The sequence below is a fragment of the Vicugna pacos genome, chromosome 5 (genome assembly GCF_048564905.1).
Source record: "Vicugna pacos chromosome 5, VicPac4, whole genome shotgun sequence".
Taxonomy (NCBI): domain Eukaryota; kingdom Metazoa; phylum Chordata; class Mammalia; order Artiodactyla; family Camelidae; genus Vicugna; species Vicugna pacos.
The window spans coordinates 93,281,356-93,294,647 of NC_132991.1; the positions used below are offsets into that span (position 1 = coordinate 93,281,356).

The window sequence follows — 13,292 nt, forward strand, 5'->3', positions numbered from 1 at the left end:
CCCCCCATTTTCTGAGAACGTACTGGGTACCTGGAGGAGTTGCCTCAGGAATGCACTGACAGCTCATAAAAGGTGACCCTTCCTGTGACTCTCCTGCCTCTTCAAACAAACAAGTCTTCCGCTGGGACTGGCCTGAGTCTCCCGTCCTGCCCTTTGAACCTGTTCCTGTGCACTTTTGCCTCGGAGGATGTCAGGCCAGGTTTCAGATTTCACAGAGCACGCACTGCCTTTTACTTTGGGGATTAAAAAAAAAAAAAAAACAAAAAAAACAAAAAAAACCTCAAACATCAGACCTCTGTGCGAGACAAAGCAGGAGAACCACGGAGCCTGCTGTCTCCGAGCGGAGACGTCGGCGGAGCACGCGCTCGCGATGGGCCGGACGCCGCGCGCAGGGATGCTGCCGGGTTTGGGGGCTGCAGGTGTCCGTGGAGGGGCGCATGCGCACATGCCTTCAAAGGGGGCGAGCGGGCAGGCCGCGCCATCCCCCACTCTGCTGGTTCCTCCCTCCGCACCATTAATGGGGAGATGCTATTTGCTACTATTGTGTTAGCCAGCCAGGGACTTTATTAGAAGAGTCAGATATTGACTGAGTTTATTAAGCTCTGAACGTGCTTGAGGATAGCGAGAGAGAGAGTGTCTTTTCTTGGGGTTGCTGCCCTGTAAAAACAAGCTGCAGTTAAAGCCTCCAGAAGCTGCCATCACTGAGAGAGACAGCCAGCCCCCGGGGTGGAGGGAGGAGGCAGGAGAAGCCCGGGGGGCCCTGGGGCAGGTGGAGACGGAGCAAGGCCAGAGGGAGACCCGGGGTCCCACCTGGAGGAAGCCCCCAGGAGAAAACGCTTTCTGACCACGGAGGTTCCTGCACAGAGACTCAGGCTCCAGCACAGCGAAGGGGTGAGTGCAGCTTCTTCCAACAGCTCTATTTTAGGAATTATTATGAGAAAGAAATATTAGCAGGACCTATAACAGGCATAACATTCCTAATTGTCCCTGAAAGCTCGTAGGCTAGAATGAACACAGAGCACAAAGCAGTGTCTTCCCTCCCCAGCCAAAATGCTTCCAGACACACAGGGCAAGCGAATAGTTGCATGTGATGCCCTGGCCCGAAGCTGTCACAAAAGGCTGCGGAAGCGGGTCCAGACAGCCTGGCCAGGAGCAGACCGACACCTGCACACCATCAAGGAGGCCCCTGCCCAGCCGAGGGCAGACCAGGTCTGCCAGCCCCGTCCCGTCTTGTCTCCCGGTCACCTGGAGAGGAGACATCGAGGATGCAGAGACTAATGATGTGTCTTGAGCGGGGGCCTTGACCTGCTGTCCAGGCGGGTTTGCAGGGTCTCGGGCTGGAAGAACGCGGCTGCGGTCTGGCTCCCTTGCTGGGTCAGTAAGACCCACAGAGTCTGCGATCTGACCCAGGCGGCCCTGGGCTGAGCCCTCTGGTTTTCTTCTTTCCTTCTCAGGTGCAGTCCTGGAGGCCCCGGGGCCAGCTTGCTGGCCCTCGTGGTACCATCTGAGGACAGCACAGGCTCACGAGGGCACCCCTCCCCTCCTTTGCAGCCTCCAGCTCTGCACGATGAAGAACCAGCGGAGAGTTCTCTGCCCACCTCTCAAGACGGCAAAACCAGATGTTCAGCTAATTCAGTGGAAAAGGAATTCATCAAATCTGTCTTTTTGCTTCATGCAGATCAACCACTCAATTCACTTATCTATTTTGGTAGAAATTCACATAGCATGATAACTGAGAAATGTGTTTTATCTGCTCTTTTATTAGGGGCTTTTAGCTCATCAGGATGGTGTTTGCGGAACCTGACAAAGTGATAAATTTTGCTTATTTTAATCCTTTCCTTTTTTCCACCAGAGGCTAATTGTTTGGTGTTCTTTGTTAAACTAACACTTTTGATGGGTTAAGAACCACTAAGGCCACTTAAACAAACAGACCGTTCGTTCAGGTAAGAACAGAAAATTAACTTGCTGCATTGGGGCTGGTGTGTTAGTTGATTGACATTGAAAATGACATGTGGATTCATTTGGAGATTTTTTTAAATACCCACCCCACTGACAAGTGTTCACATTCTTTTTTAGGTAGAAGAAATCGATTCTTTGGTATTTAATCTTCCTGAATTATGAAAGTAAGACCTCTAGAGTAATATTTTACCATCTTGCAAACGCACTGCTGACTCTCACTGATACTAATATAATACAGTAGAATATAACACAATATTGACTTCATATAATGTTTGCCATAAGTGAGCTCAATCTGTCTCTGTGTTTATCTTGCCCCATTTTGTTTCACGGGTTTAAAATCTAGATTAGACAAGCTTCATAAAAACCTTCAGGAAATATTTCATTTGTTTCTATGCTCTAGAAGTGTTATGTCATGGAACTTCTGAGTTTGCTTTAGCAATAATTTTATACTAAGAACGGAGAATAATAATTTATGTTCAGAACAGTAAGTATAGTAGCAAAGTTAGAATAGTTTGGAATGAGGCGGTACTTGCTATGGGTTGGGCTTTTCAGAAGCCAAGTCTGCTGCAGGATTTGGAGCACAGGGTGTTTGTTATGGACTAAGAAATATGAAAGGAATGTGGGGGAACTAAACTGAGTAGAATGAACGGTACTGCGGGCCATTCGCTCAAACCTTGGCCAATCTGGCCTCATTCTTCCAGCAAGGATCTCAGTTAGTTATTGTACATCCTCATTTCTTTTTCCTAAACTATTTTGCCTATTTTGAGACATTTGAAATCCCATCTAAATTTTAAAACAGGCCACTGATTTAAAAACAAACCTGCTGATAAGTTGATTTGGATTTTTTCATAGCTGTAGAGTAGCCTGAGAGAATAGACGTCAACAATATTGAGTCTTAACAATTCATCCACACGTTATCTATTTATTTAAGTCTTTGTTAATTCCAAAAGTATTTTGTAATTTTCACTATATACCTCTGACACACAGCTCGTTAAATTTATTCCTAAGGGTTTTGTATTTTTGAAGCTATTGTCATTCTTATTATTTTTAAACTGTCAATTTCTGGTTGGTTGTTGCTAGAGTACAGAAATACAGTTGATTGCTGTATATTGATCTTCTGTTGCTCCATCTGGCCAATGTCATTCATTAGTTCCAATAGCATCTTCTTCTTTGTATGTATAGATCTCTTAGGATTTTCTATTGAATTATTTTTTATTACATACATGATTGCAGTCTACTTCTTCCATTTTGTCCTAAAATGTTTTTTTCTTGTCATATTGCACTGGCTAGCACTTTCCGTACAGTGTTGAATAGAGGTGGTGAGAGTGGTATTCTTGTGTTGTTCCCCATCTTAGAAGAAATACATTCAAATTCACCATTAATATGAAGTTAGCTATAGATTTATTGTAGATGTTCTTTATTGAGTTGGGGACATTTCATTTTATTCCTAGTGTGCTAAGAGTTCTAAAATATGAATGGGGTTTAACTATTGTCAAATGCTTTTCCTACATTTATTTAGATTATCATATGGTCTTCTGTTTTTTATTGAAGTCTAGTCAGTTTATAATGTTGTGTCAATTTCTGGTGTACAGCATGGTGTTTCAGTCTTACATATGGTCCTTCTCTTTTATTCTATTAACATAGTAAATTTCTTTGATTTTCTTGTATTCCTATAATAAACTTCATTGAGTCATAATTTAATTTTTTGTATATATTGCTGGGTATTATTTCCTAATATGTTGTTAAGGATTTTGCATCCATGTTCATGAGAGGTAATGGTCTGTGATTTTCTCTTCTTGTAATACTCGTTGCATTTTGGCATGAGGTTAACGCTGGCTTCATAATGAGTTTGGAACTTTTCCATTCCCTCTCTATTTTCTTAAAGAATTTGTGTAGGATTGTATTAATTCTTTGTTACATATTTCATAGAATTTATCAGTGAGCTCACATAAGCCTGGTATTTTCCTTGGGGGAAACATTTAAGTTTTAAATTAAATTCCTTTATTTGATATAGGACTTTTGAGACTTTTCTATTTCTTCTTGCATTCATTTTGTTAATTTTGCCCTTCATGGAATTTGTCTTTTTCATGTAGGTTAGGTATTTGTTGTCATAAAATTATTCAAATATTCTCATATTGGACTTTTAATGTCTGTAGGGTCTGAAGTGATGCTCCTTCTTTCATTTCTGATATTGAGAATTTGTATCTTTTTTTCTTTTATTTACTTGATCAGTCAAACTAGAAATCATCAAAATGTTTCAATAAGCCAATCTTGGTTTTATTAATTTCCTCTATTGTTTGGCTGTTTTCTATTTCATTGAGCATCACTCCTATGTTTTTCCCCCTCTACTTCCTTCAGATTTAGATTATTCTTCTTCTAGCTTCTAGCTTGAAAGATTTTGTCATTACTTTTAAGCCTTTCTATAAGCACTTAAAGGTAAAAATTTTCCTCTGTAACTGCTTTAGCTGAATCCTAAAAATTTTGCTATGCTGCATTTTCATTTTAACTTAGTTCAAAATAAGTTACAATTTTTTCTTTGACTTATATATTCTTTAGAAGTGTTTTGTTTCATTTCAAATCTTTGAGGACTTTTCAGATACATTTCTGGTATTGATTTATAAGTTAATTCCATTGTGGTTGAAAAACAAACAAAACACTATGATTTCAATCTTCTAAAATTTATTGAGATTTATTTTATAACCAAGCATAGTGACTGTTTTGGTGAATGTTTCGTGCACATCAGAATAGCATGTGTATTCTGCAGTTTTGGACTGTAGTGTTCCATGAAGGTCAATTAGGTCAACTTGGCTAATAGTGTTTTCCAAGTCCAGTGTATTACAATAGATTTTCTATTTGCTTTATCATTTACTGAGAGAGAGAGAAATGTTAAAATTTTCAAATATAATTATGAATATGTCCATTTCTCCTTTAAGTTTGGATAGTTTTTGCTTCATCTATGTTGAAGTTCTGTTATTAGGTACATGCATATTACTATTGTATGTCATCATAATTAAGTGTGTCCTTTATCATTATCATTTATCATTATGAAATGACTCTCTTTAATTCTGGTAGTATCTCTTGTTTCAAATTCTCCATTTTCCAGCTCTTTTGTGATTAGTGTTGCATGGCAAATCTATTTCCATTTTTTCACTTCAAACTTATCTGTGTCTTTATATTTAAGGCTATTTTATTGTTGTAGGTGGCATACAAGTGCATTGTGTTTTCTCATTCAATCTGAATGATCTGTTTTTCGGGTGATGTGTTTAGATCAACACTGTCAAAAAGAACTTTCTGTGATGATGGAAATGTTCCCCATTTACACTGACCAAGACAGTGGCACTAGCCACAGGTAGCTGTTGAACACTGAGGATGTTTCTAGCTTGCCTGAGGGTTGAAATTTTTATCTTATTTTATTATAATTAATTAAATTTAAATAGCCACGTGTAGGTAGTTACTGCCATATGAAACAATGCACGTTTGGACAATTTACATTCAAGGCCCTTATTAGATATATTTGGGCTAAGCGTATTTTACTGCTATTTGTTTTCTGATTGCTAATCTGATGTGTTCCTTTTTTTCCTCTTTACCTGTCTTCTTTAAAATTAACTTTGTATTGTTTATGAAGTCATTTTATATCTACCACCATATTACCAGCTATTACTACTTTGCTTCTTTGGTTGCTCTAGTATTTAAAATATGTCTTTTTTAACATTTCACAATCTATTTTCAAGGAATATTATATCATTCAAATATAATGTAAGAACTTTACATCTAACCTTCCACCTTTTTGTTGTTGTTGTCATACATGTTAACATCTACATATATTATATACAATAACACAAATCAGTGTTACTATTTTTGCTTTAAATGGTCAATTGTTGGTGAAAGGAATTTTAAAACTAAAAAAATTGTATTTTTGCACATAATTACAGTTTCTTGTAAAATCTTGTACATCATCCCTTGTACAGATACAAGTTTCCTGCTGAAATTATTTTCCTTTGGTTTGGAGAATTTCCTTTAACATTTCTTGTGGGGAAGTTCTGCTGATGACAAAGTCTGTTTTTGTTTGGCTGATAAAGTTCTAAGATAAAGTCTATAAAATTCTAAGCTGAAAGATTTTTTCTGACTTGTGTAGATTTTCACCCCCTGCCCTGGTTTTGTTGAGATATAAGTGACATACAGGACAGCTCAAGTTGAAGGTGTACAGCATAATGATTTGACTTTCATATATTGTGAAATGGTAACCACAATAAATCTAGTTAATTTATCATCTTATATAGATAGAAAAAAGAAAAAGAAAAAAAAAAGGATTTTTTCCCCTTGTTATGAAAACTCTCAGGACTTACTCTCTTTACTTTAAAGTACACCGCAGGGCAGTGTTAACTACAGCCATCATGTTACCCGTCACATCCCTAGAACTTGTTTATCTTGTAACCGGAAGTTGGTACCTTTTTACTGCCTTCTTCCAGTTCCCCCTCCCCACCTCGCTTCCCACTTCTGATAAACACAGCTCTGATCTCTTTTTCTATGAGTTTCTTTTTTTGTTTTTGTTTTTAGACTCCACGTGTAAGTGAGATCATACAGTATTTGTCTTTTCTCTGACTTATTTCACTCAACATAATGCCCTCAGTATAGTTGCTAACAAAACGTCTTTGTTTCTTTGTCTGTAATGTACTTTTTCTCTTGAACCTCTGGCTACTTTTAAGGCTTTTCTCTTTATCACTGGTTTTCAGAAATTTTACAGTGATGTGCTTTGGTGTGGTTTTCTTTGTGTTTATTCAGAACAGGGCTTATTGGACTACTTGGATCTGTGGGTTACAGTTTTCATCAAATTTAAAATACTTCCGCCCATTTCCTCACGTATTATTTCTGATCCTTCTCTCTCTCTTTTCTGACTCTGATTATTCCATGTTAGGTGGCTTAATGTTGTCTCACAGGTCACTCGGAATCTGGTTATGATTTTTCATGCAGTTTTTTCTGTATGCTTTGTGATGGGTAGTTCTGTTGCCATGTCTTCACGTGCACTGATCTCTTGCAATGTTTAATATTCTCTTAACCCAAGCCAATGAAAATTTATATTTCAGGGCTATTTATCTGTAGAAATTCCATTTAATTCTTTTTGTATTTTTTATTTCTTTCTTCCTTAAATTCGTGTTTTCCCTTCAACCATTGAGCATATTACGTATATACATGTATATTTCAAAGCATATATACATACATGCTTTGAAATTACTTTCTTCTCATTTTACCATCTTCATAATATTGATAATCTGGTTTTGTTTTTATTGACAGAGCTCTCTCTTTATACGTGTTACAGCTTCCTGCTTTGTAATGTGTCTAGTAATTTTAAAATAGACACCCAAACGTTGTCTTTTTTTTTTTTTTTTTTTAGTTTAGGGTTTTTTGTTTCTTTGTTGTTTTTGAGACTGCTAGGCTTTGCGCTGGCAGACAGTTAAGTTATCTGTGACTCATCCGCTGGTTTTGAAGTGTGCATTTGATCTTTTTTAGCGTTTTCTTCCAGGGCTAGTTTGGCCCGCCGCTGTGGCACAGCCCTTCTGACGTCTCTGTTGAAGACCCTGTGTGTTTGACAAGGTCTCTCCTCTCTGGCTGGCGGCAAGTCAAAAGGTTTCTGGCTCTGCTGTCTGAGAAACCCCGGGGGTTTGTTCGAACTTACAGGTTCCTGTTGCCTTTTCTGCACCTGGAGGCTCTTCTTCATCCATCCGCATAGAGCTTCACTCTGTGCATGTGCAGAGTGGTGTTCATCCAGTGACTTGAGGGGACACTTAGCAGGATCCTGAGGTCTTTCTCTGCATGGTTTCCCCCTCTCCAGTACTCGGCCTTGCAAAGTCCTCAGTTCCCTCCACCCAGTGGTACAGCCTTGCTCTGGTAGGGGTTCTTCTCTCTGCATTACAGTCTGCAGTTTGCCTCCTGGAAGTAAGTCTAGGAAATTTTGCATCCATCTCGTTTGTTTCCTGTCTCTCAGGGACCACAGTCTTTCACTTCCTGGTCTCCAAAATCTGAAAACAGTTGCTTCATACAGTCTGTCCAGTTTCACTCGCTGACGGCAGGAGGACAAGTCCCAGCTTCAGTGCCCCTCTGACAGCCGGATGCTGTGTTTGGTTTTTAAGAAATAATTATAATCATCACTCACAAGCTTTGTTCCTAATTTTTAAAATGTACCTAATTTCTTATATGGTTTCTATGCCATGTAGACTATGGTCATATTCTGAGTGACATTCTAATACGAGCTCATCTGTTTTCCAGAGGACATGAAGATTGCTTCCAATTTTTTCAGAATTATTATAAACATTTGGGGCTTATCTGTCCTCCTGATGTCCCTGTACATATCATAGCTAATAATCCACCCCAACTTTTTCCAATGTGGATTCTGCGAAATAGAATCCCATTCCAAAGTCCCACTGAGTAAGTCTGTGAAATACTGCATGCTAGATCCTCTTCTTGGTGAGTCTTAATGTACACTGGCTTGTTAAAGGCTTGAGAAATTTCGCATAAAGAAATTTTATTTATCTTTTTTGTTGTTACCTTAATTTTTTTGAACATTTGATATAATTTTATTGTTATTTTCTTAACACCAAAAGCATGACTAATTTCAGTTTCAAGCAATAGCGCCTGGGTGCGTGTGTCCTGTCAGGCCTCTGGTCTGCTCTTCCACTGAGGCCTGAGCTGAGGATTTGGACTGTAGTCGACGGCCCTTGGCAATTGTTGCCCACTCCTCAAGTCCTCCAGCCCTAGCTCACACTCCAAGGGCAGGGATGCAGACTCCATAGGGGTGTCACCTGAGGCCCGGGAGTTGGTAGGTTCCTAAGGGAAGGAGATTGGAATGATATCAGAGGCCATAACGTCCCATGGAGGCTCCAAGGGCCCTGGGGATGTAGAGTTGCTAGAAAACACAATGCTTTGAGAAATTCCGAAGGCTTTGCTTCCCGCAGACCCAGGAGAGGTGCTGGTGGGGCCTGGGGTTATAAGGCTTGGAGCCCTGGGTCTCTGCCTGACCCCCTTGGAATTGTAGAGGACAGCACTCTAGGTTACAGGCTTACTCCAAAGACAGAGCTGCCTTGGGGTTTTGCATCTGCTCAAAGTGAAGATGTGGGTCTGCTCAGTAGGAACCCTGCCTCCATGGGCAGGGCCCACTCGTCCTTGCTTGTTCCAGGCCGCCTGGCCATTCAGTCACCCTCCACTTGGAAAACCGCTCTTGTCCTGCACGGGAGACGTTTGGAAGGCCGACAGACGAAGACAGAGAGGTGAACAAGGCAGCCACAGCTGTCCTGAAGAGTTGGTGAGGGCCAGAACTAAGCCGCTGCAGATGGAAAGAAAGCAAACAGTTCAAGGAGTTTTCATAGAACCTCAGCACCAGATCCAGCCCGTCTAGCTTCCATTCCCCTCTAGCGGGCCTCAGTAAATGATCTGTCATTCATCAAAAGCACTGCGCCGGGGGAGGGGGGGCAGCGGGTAGAGGATGGAGAGTGTGCTCAGCATGCACAGGTCCTGGGTTCAATCCCCAGTACCTCCAGTAAGAATAAATTAATAAGTTAATAATTAAAAGAAAAAAGCATTGTGCTGTCCTGACTCCCCGCCCTGGCTAATGCCATCCCTTCAGCCTTTGACCATCTCTTCGTCCATGAGGGCTTCCCTAAGGTTTATGCCGAGCCTGGCACTTCTGCTTCCTGGCCAACACACTTTTTTCCAAATCAGTGAATAAAACCCAAATGACTAAGTGAAAAAAGTCAGACAGAGAAAGATGACTACCGGATGACGTCACTTACCTGCAGAATGTAAAACATGCAACCAACTAGCAAATAGAAGAAAAAGGAAGCAGACTCGCAGATGCAGAGAACAAACCAGCGGTTACCAGCGGGGAGGGGGGCGGGGCAGTACAGGGCAGACGGGGCAGGAGGCACGAACTTCCGAGTGTGAGAGAGGCTCAGGGGTGCAGGTACGACACGGAGAGCATCGCCAGTATTTTGTAATAACTGTAACTGGAAAATAACCTTTCAAAATTGTATAAAAATTAAAACTTTTTAATTTAAAGATTTTTAAAATAAATGTGAAAAAAAAGAGTACATGAACTCTACCTGCAGATGAACAGTCCATCCCCTGGCAGTGAGCTGGGTGTGGCCAGGGAGTCCTACTGACAGTGCAGTGAGTGACCACTTCATGCTCTGCCCTGCGCCATCCCATGTGTGCCCCTCTTGCCAACCTCGTCAGTTTGTTCTGTCCCACAGCTCCCTGTGTCAGTCAGCCTCACACAGAGGCACTTACTAAATGTTTGTTTCATGAATATGGCGGCAAGCAAATCAACCTCCAGCCAGCAGTTCAGAAATCAACCGATAACAAGGTTTCTTACCTGGAGATGACCAGCCGGCGGACCAGTACGAGGCAGGCGGGCTGCTCTGTGACGAGCCCCTCCCCTGAGCCAGCCCTCCCGTGCCCAGGGTGCTGGGGGAGGCACGTGGGGGAGGAGACACAGTGCTGGGAGGCCGGTGGTGACCGCCAGGCTCGAGCTGTCCCGACGCCACATCACGGGCTCCGAGCCCTCTCGTTTTACTGGCTCTGTAGTAAATGTGTAAGGCACATGGTTGTAGTTTATGCAGCAGGGCTTAAAGTCATTTACCAGCCATGTCCACTCTCTTGGCCGATGAACGTTTTCCAAAGCAACGAGTAAAGTTCAGTGAGGAAATGGGCCCTTTACCTGGCCGGACGCACAGCCTCCTGTTTGCAGTGACCGTGCCTGGAGGTGCCCGGATGTCGGGGGCAGCCCGGCTGCGCAGGACACCAGCGGGGCTGATGCAGCTGCCCCCCAGGCCCAGCGCTGGCTCGGCCTGGATGGTCAGACAGGCATCTTCGCTGCCTTTTCTCCGTGAAGGTTTAAGTTGTTTGCTGGAATTGGCTGCATTAATCAAGCAGTTGTTTCTCAGAGACACAGTTTATGTTTGCTGGAGCCAGGCGGGGATCCGCAGGCGTTATTTTCCCTGCTGAAAGTAAACTCTGAGCCAGAGAGCGAAATGCCGTTGGTCTTACTTCATCGCAAAGCCCCCGAGGACAAATTCTCATCCTTTCTGGATTTAGACTTGGTTTTGTGACAAAGTCGAAGCAATGAGACTGCAGGGAATTTGGGACATGAGAAAGAAGAGAGGAGAAAACTCTGAGTCTTTAAGGCATAAGGAGCAGCCAAGGGAAAGCACCCGCCTCCGGCCCCATTCAGGGGCCAGCACCTTCGTCTGCTCGGAGGGGCAGGCTTGTCCTCTTACGTGACTCATCGCCCCGCCGAGCGCAAGGCGCTTGTGCTCAGCCAGGGGGCATGGTGACGCTGGGCGTGAGGACGGGGCGCTTTCCAACCAGGCACCCAGGACAGTGGTGGGTCCTCGTTCACATGGCTCCCAGGGACCACGTTCAGCCCCACCGTGCGGGCAGTGCATCGCAGCGCATTACCGAAGGCCGTGTCTATTTCATTTCAAGATGGTGCTCATTATTTCTCCAGAGAATTAGAAGTAATCTGTGAACCCTGATTCTAAAAGGGGAACTAGGAAAAGCATAAACAAAAAAATAAGAGCATCTATAAGCAGGCAATTCAGACATAACCTCTGGCAACGTTTTGATAATTTTTCTTTTGTCTTTTTTTAGATGTTCCCTGGGACCCTGAATATTTTATGAGAACGTCATTTTTATGGGTTCGCAGTGTTCAGCATCATGGGTGTTTCGTAAACTATCCGGCCATTCTTCCGTCATTGATTATTTAGGTGGTTGCTCTTTTTCCTACTATTATAAATAAGACTGCGTTGAGCATCCTGGTGCAGAAATCTAGGCCATATTTTTTTATTTTTACAGGGCACATTTTTGGAGGCAAGGCTATGGGAATCAAAGACTACCACCTCTTTCATGGCCTTAGTCCATAAGGCTAAATACTAAACTAGGCTACACAGTGTCCTAACAGCCTGTTAATTTACCAAGAAAAATCATCAGACTTACTGTGAAGACCTCCAGACTCAAGTCATTTGGTTCATTTTCCCTCGAAGCCTTCAACCAAATTTCTTGAAATAGACATGAAGTGAAATGGAAAATTTTTCTATGGATACAGAAAAGATCCATTCTTGTTTCTTCTATTTCATGAAACGACATTTTTCAGTTTGCTGACCAGCATGGTGCTAGGATGCACTGCAAATGACAATGAGCTTCAGACTTCCAAGTACGCAGGCAGGTCTCTTCCCAGCCCAGAGGCGACATCTGGGCAGCACACAACTTCGGAAAGCCTTTCCTGGAAGACAGCCTCGGATCCGTTTCCAGCACCAGGCACACAAAGCCTAATTCAAACTGCACTGGATAAAATAATCTGCGTGGCTTGTATTATGTTAACCTGAGGTTATCGCTGACTCGGCGGGGCTGTGGTTTTCCCTTCGGTCCAGTCTTCAGATAAATCAGACCCCGCCATCAGCGATGAACTTGTTAGCTTCGATTGAATAGGTTTTCTTTTTCGGTCTTGAAATTCCTATGTCTTTATGTAACTTCCCTGCTAACTATGACAAAAATAAATAAACGCATTCCACCAGTGAGGAAAGAAAGAAAGGCAAGGCGAGAACGTGACGTCTGCACCCTCCACGAAGGCTCCTGATTCAAGGCTGGAAAGGCAAGAACCACAGTGTCCTTCAAATTCAGTGGCATGCGGCGGCCTCTCCAGCCTGTGTTTTGGAAAAAGCATTTGAATGAAAGACTTTACAAATATCGGTAAGCTAGTCACTGTGTTAGGACCATAGCCACGGTCGGCCTGCCCTGAACTGAGCCAGGAAGTCTGGGGTGACGGCGGCAGGAGCGCCGCTGCCGGCTTTCTCTTGTTGGGCCCGATACCACCCCTTGTAAACCCTGATGATCACGTGCTGTTCTGAGGCCCCTGGACAGAAAGCTTCAGCGCAGAGACTGCATTCAGGTTTCTGTCAGAGCACAGAACTCTTTCGGCGGGGGTGGTGTGAAGTAAGGCCAGGGAGTGGCCTGATTTCAAGGTATTTTTTTCCCACGCGTCCTGCCTGCCCCCGAGTTACAGTCTTGGAGAGGAAGGGGCGGGGGGGGGGGGCCGCCCGCTGAGCAGGCCGCACCTGAGGGGAGCACGCTGCCACTGACGGCGCTGGGAAGCGAGCCCTCCTTGTCTACTCGTCTTTCGTGCCGCTTGGAACACACAAGTGAGAAAACAGACCAAGTCCCCGGGCCTGGTGGTGCTTACGCTGTATGGGACAGCAAACAGGAAACATACACAATAAACAACATTTTTAAAATTAAAACAGATTTTGTTGGTCACCAGGTGAGACGTGTGATGGGAAAAACAG

The 13,292-nt window shown here is 43.0% G+C and overlaps 1 long non-coding RNA gene across 3 annotated transcripts; it reads left to right on the forward strand.

Moving 5' to 3' along the window:
• The first annotated feature begins 262 nt into the window (after positions 1-262).
• LOC140696507 (uncharacterized) lies at positions 263-12,826 on the forward strand. Of its 3 annotated transcripts, XR_012072962.1 has the most exons (5): positions 263-891; positions 1,552-1,943; positions 2,077-2,123; positions 11,602-11,717; positions 11,806-12,826. It is a non-coding gene; the product is annotated as an uncharacterized lncRNA (long non-coding RNA). The 3 variants fall into 3 exon arrangements; XR_012072961.1 differs by having other exon boundaries at positions 11,602-12,826; XR_012072963.1 differs by having other exon boundaries at positions 1,853-1,943; positions 11,602-12,826.
• Positions 12,827-13,292: the final 466 nt, after the last annotated feature.